Below are 11,422 nucleotides of genomic sequence, written 5' to 3' on the forward strand. Positions count from 1 at the left end.
TAGTTTCTATGGTTACTTACCCCATACTTGCATGTGTATGGTGTATGTGTATGTTTTACTTTATGATTGAGTTCTTGATGTAGTTGAGGGAGGGAGTCTTAGTCATGTGCTAGTCAGGATCTACATGATGGACCACTCCCTACCATTGCTTGTTTAGTTTAGAATATATGTGTTTGTACATGCATGGATTTTATGTAGATTGCAAGTACTAGGTATCAACTTCCTTGAATTGCCAAGATGGGTGCACATTATCGCAGTATTTCAATGGTATAAGTAGAGAGATAACTCTTGAGTCCAAATCCTAACCTAAGATAATTGTCCTAGAAAATAGGAGAAGTATCTGAGTTAATTTACCTATCTGAATTTGTCAAGTGACATCAATTCATGATTTTGACCCTCGAGTTTGATTATGTTCTTTGTCTTCTATTTTTGCGTATTTGGTTTTGTGGGTCTATTGTAATTTTTTGTTATAATTAAATCATATTAAAAGATAATTTAACGATTTAATTTAATGGAAATTTTATAAAGAAATTTGATATTTAATTATATTTAATTAATTGAGAAATTAATAAAATAGAAGGAAAAAGTTTAAAAGATTTTCTTAAATTTCTAATTTTGGAGTTTTATATTTATTTAATTTAATAATAATTTATTTAGGATTTTTATTTTAATAATAAACTCTAAATAACATTATTAGTTAAATTAATAAATATTATATTAAAAAAAGTCTCGTAATTAATTAAAGAGAGAGCATTAATTTAATAAAGTTTATTTTACTTAAATTGCATAAAGCTTATGCATGAAATTAAAATATAATAAAAGATAAAGATCAACAAGTCTTCTCATGTGATTACACAATCGAAGCCTTAAATTTAGGGAAGAACTCTTTATCAAACACCTAGAGCTTATTTTACAATAATTGAGAGATTTGGAGGAGAAATTTCCGAAAAGAGGATTTTGAAAGGAAAGGGAATTGTTTATGAGTTTTATGTATCTATCATTTAGCATCATATCTTGGTAGGATCTTGTGGTTTTGTGCAATAGTTGCTCGCTCTTTGATTTCTTTGTCTTCTTCATGTTTGCAAATTTGTTTTTAGAATTGAATCAATTTGAAACCCTTGTATATGATTTTATCATTCTTCATCTAAGAAACCTCTGTATATGAATTCAATTTGAAACCCCTGTTCATGATATTATTGTTCTTCATTTTGAGATCATTTTTATGTAAATTGGAAAATTGAAACCCTCGTGTTAAAATTTATTGCTCTTCGTTTCCTAAAAACATCTTTGAATAAATTTAGTTTTGAAACCCTTGTGTATGCATTTGATTGTTCTTCATTTTTGGAAACCTCTATAAATAAATTGAAATTAGAAACCTTTGTTGTGTGAATTTTTTAGATTGGTATTTTGATTCTTGATCAAGGGTTTGAAAATTGAGAAAATATTATTATGTCAATAAATTCAATTGGTTGTAAATTATTTCTCTATCAGATTTATATTGGAAAACTTATATCTATATATATATATATATATATATATCTATATATATATATATCTATATATATATATATAATTACAAAGTAATTGGAAATTTATTTATTTATTTATTTATTATAGTTAATTGGCTAAAGCCTAGATTATTTATCATTCATTTTTATTATTATTGTTAGATTAATTATTATTATGTGTTAATCTCGAGTAGATCTAAACCCAAGACCTCCTTGATGAGAGGTTCATAATTTACCGATGTGTTGTAGGCTCTTGCCTACAAAGTAATTGGAAATTACCATGTAATTGTATTATTAAAAATAATATAATAAAAAAAATTAAAAAACACTTGTGAAAAGTATGGGCTATGATTTTAGGGAGAGGCTTGTTGGTTTTTATTAAAAAAATTATATAAAATAATTGTTGGTGGGTGGGGACCACCACCCCCACCCCCTTTCTCCTCCCTATTACTTCCTTCATCGATGGCATTGTGTTATGTTGTTGTCCAGCTCATATTTTTGTAGAAACAACAATACTATGTGCTACTATTGTGGTAGCAGTCTGCTGCGGTAGTGCTACCACTTGGTTGACAGACCATCGTAAATGTTTCTTTTATATATATTTTTTAAATAGTTTTTTTTAATTTATTAAATTTCAAATAATTTAATAAATATTTTTAAATATATTAAATTTTATTCATTATTAAATATTAAATGTTATTTAATAATAATATTATTAATTATTAGGTAAGAGCCTAAAACACAATGATAACTTGTGAGCCTCTCATGTGGGAGGTCTCAGATTTGAATTTGCTTAACACAATAAGGTAATTAATTACAACAATTAACAATAATGAATCTAAGCTTCAGTCATTTACTGATCAAAATAATAATAATAATAATATTAATTATTATTAGTAGTAGATTAATAATTATCTTATTAATAAATTAATATAAGCTATTTTTTTATTGGTAAACGGTCGAAGCCTAGATTAATTATTATTATTTATTGGAATTAATTATCATTATATGTTAAGGGGAGGTAGATTCAAACCCAAGACCTCTCACATGAGAGGCTTGCAAGTTATAATTACGTTGTAGGCTTTTGCCTTAATATAAGTTATTTTATTGATAAATAAATAATTATTATTTATTATTATTGTTATGATTATCGATATAATTTCTATTAATATTTAGTTAAAGATTTTAATTTATTTATTATTAAAATGTATGTGTGCAAGTTTATTGCGAATTATAAATTGGGAAAAATGGCTATCTTTAGTAAACTTGGATTTTATCTAATGGTTTAATTTACATATGAAAAATTTGATTTATGAGTATTAAAATAGATTTGAAAAGTAAATTGATATTTGAAATTTAGGAAATAATTATTTTAAAGTAAACTCAGATTTTACTTGATGATGTCTTTATGGAAATGATTTTTATTATTTTGGGAGATTGATTATATTTTTTTATTATTCAAAAAACCTTAACAAGTATAATACTTTGAAAAGACAAGAACTGGCAACCTAATTCTATATTAAATCTTGTGTTTTCTTTAGAAAATGAACACTTGAAACCTTAGTAATTAACATACTTTAACAAGATGAAAATTGTTATGTGTATGTTTACTGAAATCTTATGTTTGAAGAAAAGGAATTGAACTATGAAACTATGTTTAAAAAACTCGTATGAATTATTGAATCATCCAAAATTCTAGTGAACTTAGAAACCTTAGGGAATCTGGTAACTAGAGAAATGGAAATTCAAACCCTGATTGAGATCGAAACCATATTAACTGTAATATTTGGAAATGAAAACAAAAACATGAACCTTGTTTGGAATTGAAAACTCTATAAACAATAATACTTGGAAAAGAAAATTGAAACCCTAGTTGTTATTTAATCTTTGTGTTTTGAAAATATAGCTAAAAACTCTAAAATCTATAAGGGCTCATTTGGTTGTAATGATAGGAATTGAGAAATGGGAATTGTTATTCTCAAATTGTTTTTCTAGAATAGGAATTTATTTTCTCTGTTTGGATAGACAAAATAGAAATTAGAATTTGATGCATTCTTATTATCAAAATTGCAATCAAACTGACAAAAACATCATCAAAACATTAATTAGACAAAAAAAAAGTCATTTATTAAGTATCTCCCTATATATGTTTGATTTCTAGTTCTATTTACCAGCAGAGATCTGAAATCTGGGAATCGCTCATCTTGCCTTTGAAAATGTGTTGATTCTGGGCAATCAAATTTTTTTTGTAAACTATTTGGACATCTTTTGCATGCTTCTAAAATATGTGTCTTGTATGCACATTTACTTTCTTCTATATGTTGTGCTTTCATATTATATTCTCATTGGGATTCAACCCATATATAAAAATTTTGCTTGTTGTGAGACGTGCATACCAAAAAGTTTGCATAGTTTGTGTATAATTTCAAGCAGTTAAAAAGTCTACTTAAGATCTTGAATATATATATATTTTTAGTATCATCAATTTTAAAATGGCCATGATTTTTCATTTTGGGGAGCTCCAATAGGAAGTTATAATGAAGTGAATCTGAAAACATTTTCAAATAAGAAAAAATCAAAATGGGAATGGGAATGGTAATTCTAGTTACAAGTATTTTGGAGAATGGACAAATACTCATTTTGGGGCAAAATGGGAATGCATATTACTATTCCCAGTTCATATTTGGTGCACCAAATAGAGAATTAAAAATTAATTCTAATTTTCTATTCCTATTCTGATTGTATTCCAGCAACCAAATGAGCCCTAAGTGAAAATTAAACTTGTGTGTTCTTGAAAACCTAATGAGATATGAAATCCACTTTTGTATGTGCTGTATGTGACGTGTGATATACTAATGTTGTGTTTTAGGGTTGAGCTTTGGCTAGTCAAGATGTTTACTAGAGGCTTGGGGGCTTGTTTTGTGATGTCATGATGATTTTTTGGTTACGATCTTTTATACCCAACCATGGTAATGGGTCATGTGTGCTTTATGTTGTGTTGATTAAATGTTTTTTTATTGCCTTCCAATTTCTCTTATGTAGAACTAAAGTGAATGGTGTGACTTTCCTAATATAACCTTTCAATCTTTGATCAGTTATCCTTGATTGCTTCCCAGTTGCTTGTATAGGACTGGGATGATTAAATGATTTTTTTTTGGTGATGTCATGTTATGACATGGATTTTTTTATGTATACTTGATTTTGGATTAGTCCTATTAGGATGATCATTTTGGTGGAATTTGTGATTATGATTGGTAATATATTAGTACTTTCCAGTTGCTTGTTTAAGAATTGACATGTGGTTAATAGTCATTTGAGATCTTTTTCTTTTACTAAGCTTAGGGTAGGTTATTTGTATGTCATGTTGGGAAGTGGCTTGCAATGGAGGTCGAGGCCCTAAAGAGGTTGGTGGGTAACCCATTATAGGTTATTTTAATAAGTGATAACATTTCATTAAATGGGTTTAAAATGAATTAATAATATATTGGTACCATAGAAATTCACTTGGGCGTCCAAAGTATTAAAAGACTACTAGGGTGACCTTAGAGCTGACTTGTTAGTATGCCTTATTTGTACAAAAGGATACAAATGTTGCATAGAGACATTAGGGGGTCTGGAGTCCATAGTGGCTACTAGGGTAATCTTAGAGTTGGCTCATGCAATGACACTTACCCACTTGTATAGTAGATTTCCTACATGTCTTTGTTGCCTCTAGGATTAGTTGTTACTTGTGTCTTGGTACCCTTTGAGATAGTTTTCTTTCAAGTGATTCCTTGAACCTAGATGTTGGTTTTTGACTTTTGAGTTTTTTATCCATTTGGGACTTGAGTTTATCTCTTTAGCATGGTAGGAGTGGGCCATTTAGGTTCCACAAGGTCAAGTGGTAGTGCAATTTCTTATATCGTTGAGATCCAACAGTTCAATGTCATGGTTAGAGTTATTTTTCTGTACTCTCTTTCATTTTGTTTCCTATGTATTATGATAGATGGTTTTACTATATTGTATTATATTTTATTTCATAGATCTTGAGAGATGATGTAATCTATTTTTATGATGTATATTCCTTTATCCTTTCATACCCTATGACTTGTACAATGGATGATTGTGCATTCTAATTATTGTCAAGTGGCATTCGCGATAATTGTATAATATTTAAATGGATTCTTACTTGTAATTATTCTTTCATGTGGATTTATTATATACTGGATTTGGTATTAATTAAACTTAAATTTGATTCTATCTCATGGGACCCTTAAGAGATGTAATATGTTTATGTGTTGCTTGCATGTGAGTGTATGTTATTGCTTCTGCTATTTTATAACTATTTTTGTATATTACCTTTCAAAAAAAAGGTTTGGAAAACTTAGTAAAACTTTAGGGGTATATGCACCTAGTTGTGGTGCCAAAAAGGTGATAGCTCTTTTTTTTTCTATTTTCAATAGCGCGTACACGCTATAGTGTGTACCTGCTTTTTAAAAAGTGATTTTTTATAAATGGGCAGCATACCCGTAGCCCATCATTTTTATCGCTATTTTTTCACATTCCTACACTAGCAGTGCGTACACAGGTTCAAGAAACAAAGGTTTTCGCCATCCCAGTTGGCAATATGCCTCCTCACCAAAAAAATTCAAGACCACAAGCACACCCATGCCAACACCGTATGTGATCTTAACTTCATTTTGCATTGTTTGATATGTTTTTCATATTTTTTTATAGGTTTTTTATATTGTTTTGTAGAGTTTTTACAATTTTTATTTAAATTTGTTTATTTATTTGGATTTCAATTGATTTTTTATCAGGAAATGTCCATAATCAACTAGAAAATCCACAAAAACCTCAAAACCCTCAAAACCAAAACCCTCCCCAAGAAGAATAACAAATTCCATAACCTGAACCAATTGCAAGACCTCCACTAGGCACACAAGAAAATATAATAAATGAAATAGAAAGAGGCAAAACTGAATTAGAAGGACTCATTGCTCAGTTGAAAGAATCTAGACAAACCAATCCAATGAGGGCTCAATTGGCATCATCCCTCGAATCCATTAAGACCCAGATAGCCTCAATTAGTGGTCAGTTATATATTTGGTGGGTTAAGAGGGATGAACAAAAAATATTTTATGCAAATAAATTGTCATATGAAGATGTTAAAAAAAAAAAAAAATTACCAAAAGGTAGAATATGTGCATTATTTAGAAAACCCGATCAGAAAAATACTATTAGAGAGGGTACTAAACAGTTCCCCATCCATTGGTGCATACACAATGCTATTAGAAATAATTTTTGGGATAGATGGTGGATGGTTTTTTATGCCCCTCCTTACAACAATCATGAGGTCCCCATGTATTTTTTGAAGAAATTATATTGTGATTTTTTCCTTGGGGAGATCCCCAATTATTTTGATATATTAGACTCCCAGGGTAGAGGTGGGGGGTCATCATTTGAGAGGCCAAGAGCATGTCATGACCCTAATGTAGTTAGGGCACCTGTGGTCAAGCCACAGCATGAGCATGTGAGTATTCCTTCACTTGTGAAGGAACATGTAGAGCTCAACACTCTAGGGACCATTAATGCTTTGACACAGACCCTCATCCATTCCACAATCCCATTAGTTAATGGGGAGCCTTCTGTGCATCATGGTCACATGTGCACTTCATGTGGATCCCTATGCACATTTGGCACTCATGCTGGAGATGGTGCGAATGATGGGCTCGTCACTGATAAGTTCCTAAACAACACATTTGGCATTGACACATAGGTAAATTACAATTATAATTTACTAATTTGATCACATTTCATATGTATAGTGAATGATTAATTAATTAGCATCTATTGACATTGTTCAAAATTCAGGGTCAGAGTGTTGTCGAGCCTAGCAGTGATCCTTCGGGCCCTTTTTTGTCCCCTCCACGAGTCCAGAGGTATGTATCAATTTAATCATTTTAATTAATACATATATTTATTAAGTAATCATATTAAGGATTGACAAAAAAAATTATGCATGTGCATTAGTTCTCTATAGGACCCTCAACCTTTACTACGAACTTGGAGCATAGACATCATACGAGCTTCATACAAGTACAGTTGTTTCATGTTAATTTAATTCATTTGATTAGATTTATTTCATGTTTCATGTTACATGTAACATGTATTTTATGACATGTAGCTCATGATGTCGAACACCCCTCCTCGTCTCTGACAGTTTGTTGATCATGGAGTGGTCGCAGCTATGGCTACCTCATAGCCATTGACTAAGGTATAAAAGAATTTTCTTCATTTTAGTTGTTTTTTATAATAGTTAGTCTCAAAATTTCTAATGTTATTTATAAGTGATTATATTTATTGAATTGTTGTAGGGTCTCGTCATGCCTGGTCATCCACGAGCCTTTGAGGTGGACTTACAGAGTGACTATTTGATGGCAATAAGAAAATAATTAATTTTGTGTATAAATATATTTGATTTCAATGTATAATAAATATTGATTTATATCTACTTTGTTTGTATGAGCTTGAGTTAGAGAAGAGCCTCAACAAGAGGACAAGCGAGCATGTCAGGAGGACCCCATCATCTCCACCGTCTCCCTCCACATGACAAGAGAAGATTTCAAGAGATTTGTTTCCTTCCCCTCATAGGAAGGAAAAGATATAGCTCATATATATATATATGTATGTATGTATGTATGTATGTATGTATGTATGTATGTATGTATGTATGTATGTATGTATGTATGTATGTATGTATGTATGTATGTATGTATGTATGTATGTATGTATGTATGTATGTATGTATGTATGTATGTATGTATGTATGTATGTATCAATGGATATATTCGATACACATTTGATGTATATGACATTTTATATTTGATATATGACATTATTGGTTATCATAATATATTATGTGTTTGTTAATGTACATGACATTATTGGTTGTCATTTTATATTATATGTTTGTTCATGTATGACATTAAATTAGATATGTGCATGTATGACATTAAATTAGATATGTTTATGCATGACATTAAATTCAATACCTAATATGTTTGAAACTTTGATAGAATATTGAATAACAATAAACTTTATCACTATTTAAGTATAAGTTAATCATTTGCAATATGTCATCGTCATATGATTTATGATCTTGTTCATGTTTAAAGTTTTCCTTCTCTATCATTTGTTTATCAATTTTAATTCAATACCTAATTAGTTTGAATTTTTGATATAATATTGATTGGCAATAAACTTTATCAGTCAAGATCAATTAGGACCTCCTAGCAATAAAATTTATCAGGCAATATTCATGGACCTCCTGGCAATTGGTCACCTAAATGAGAACCTTGAGATTTATTAGGAACTCCATGAAAGAAATCAATAGCTTGAGAAGCTCTCCATTTGTTAGCTGAATTAAAACCTTGGATTGTCAACGGCAGGCCTTCATTGTATAGACCAATTTTATAGATATATAATCAAATAAATAGTGTATTCATCTAAGCATAGAAATATTATTACACAAGAAGAAGATCAAGTTTTACAATTGCTAACAATCATTAATGTATGCACATACACTTAAACCTAAAAAGGATGGCCTAAAGAAGACAAATTAAGTATGAAGTCGATACAAAATCAATAAGATAGTTCTAGCATGATATCTTCAATATTTTTTGAATTAGAGAAAACTAAGTATTAATATGATGATCTCTATGAATCTATATCACCATCTAGATGTCTCTTTGCATCTCCTTAACTCTCTCTATTTTATCTCACATTCATCCTTTTCTTATATCTCTATTCATTTATCACTATGTTTTTATTTCCCTTAATCTTCATGTCTACCTACACCTTCTTTTGTTTCCCTCTATCTCTATGCATCTTCTCCATGTTTAGCAAGTGTTGGAGTTATAGGGATAGTGTTAAGAAACATGCTTATGTTGCAAAGAGAGGTGAGAAGGTGAAAATAAGGGTGTACTGTAAGTTGGAAGCTGAGGATGATTTAATGCTTGATAAGTGGACATTTTATTATGATGATCCTAATGATCAGCACATTTGCATGGAGGTTGTCCAAGGTAGAGCTCATTGTAGTCTTATGCTATATGACAATCCATATGCAGATGCTATTTTGAATAAGTCTATTTTTGTCCCTTGATTGCAATCTTGGCTCCATGATGTTTTGATTTGGGAGGTGGTTAGATGGAACTATCAATATCTTTTAAGTAATAAATTGTATTGATTTTGATTTAATTTATTATTAAAGATTTTAATGGATACAACTTTGCTCTAAATATTTCTTCATTATAGGCTTAGTTATACCATTTTTACAATATGAATCTTCATGGTCAGTTGTGGCTCTTCTCTAGTACTTATTTTTATAATATTTATAAATAATAAATAATTTATTTATAATAGAGTTTTAGTCTTTTATGAAAATAATTTTTTGATGGAAGATTTTTCATTTAAAATTTTGTCTTACATTCAATAAAATTGATATTTTTTGGATGCTTAAAGAGATTTCAACTTCATCAATAAATCAATGGCCTATTGACAATTATCTTTTTTTGAAATTACTCTATCCAACAAAATTAGATCAAAATTTCTCTAAACATTTATGTTAAAAATAAGATAAAAATTTGATCACAAGTGTCACAAATTTTGTGTAGAAGAAAAAATCATTGTTACAAAAAGAATATAGACAAGAAGAAAAAACACAATTAGCTTGTTGAGCTTCAATACATAACCACCATTCTTTATCATCAATTAAAAAATGTCAGAGATAGTAGAGAAAAGATGGATTATTTGCAAAAAAAGTCATTTTGAAAATCATAAATGTACCATAATCACTGATAGTTTAATGTGTTTTCATGCATTAATGATTGTAACATGATCGCTAGTTGATTGGAATGTGTTGTTATTATTCTATAGTAACTAGATTAAGGTAAAAATAAAAGTTTAATAAATAGTTTTGATGTATAGGAAAGAGAGATATCTCACATGAGAGGAGGACGAATCTAAGATGACACATAAGATACTTGCAAGAGGGAGCTATACTTGTTAACGAATTTACAATGCGTGTTATGGAAAATCATAGAGCATCTTTAAAAGGAAATAAAAGAGTATGACAAGTGGAAGGAACATGTTGTTTTGTAGACTCGTATTCAAATTTGGGTGTCAATTTTCTAATGAAGGATTAAAGCACTGTAATTTGGTAGTTTTGGCTTTTGTTATCCTTGTATCTCACTCTATCCTTATATCTCACTCTCTCTTATTCCCCCCCCTCTTTATATTTCTATTTTTTCCATATCTATTTTTTTCCCATATCTATGTAGCCATCTATCCTCTTTATCTCTCCCTCACTAATGCAAAGATGTTGAGCAAGAAGTGAGGTTTAATCACTTTCTTCTTCCTAATCTACCAAACTAAACTTGTGGACTTCCTAATATCTTACTCCTTTAGGATATCATTTTTGTGGCCTATCCAAAGTGATAGGGTCATTTGTGAACTCCTCCAAGGTGAGTACTTCTCCAATCAAGATCTTGCACCTTTTTGTTTTAGGGACACTAGCCCTATTCCAAGCCAATAACTGTAACTCTTCACCAATGGCTTCACCAACCCCAAGTTTCTATTGGGACACTTTTCTTATGTTGAACTAATTGAGAATCAACTCTTGGTTTAACCCTCCAATTTTCATACAGTACAAAATGTTGACTATCATAGAATTCCTTATAGGTCTCCTACTCTAATTTTCTGGACTTAAATTCCTCTTATATTGAAATCTAACTATTCTATGGGTAGAGTCAGAAACCCTTTTGGAATTTACCTAGCCACCAAAAGCTAATCAAGCAGATAGTTCGATCCAACAACAAAAGGTGAGAGAGATTTGGAAGTTGGCAACTTTGTACTGGCCAACACTATAAGTTTTA

The sequence above is a fragment of the Cupressus sempervirens genome, chromosome 3, assembly GCF_028749045.1.
Source record: "Cupressus sempervirens isolate cs-2001-9-10 chromosome 3, ASM2874904v1, whole genome shotgun sequence".
NCBI lineage: Eukaryota > Viridiplantae > Streptophyta > Pinopsida > Cupressales > Cupressaceae > Cupressus > Cupressus sempervirens.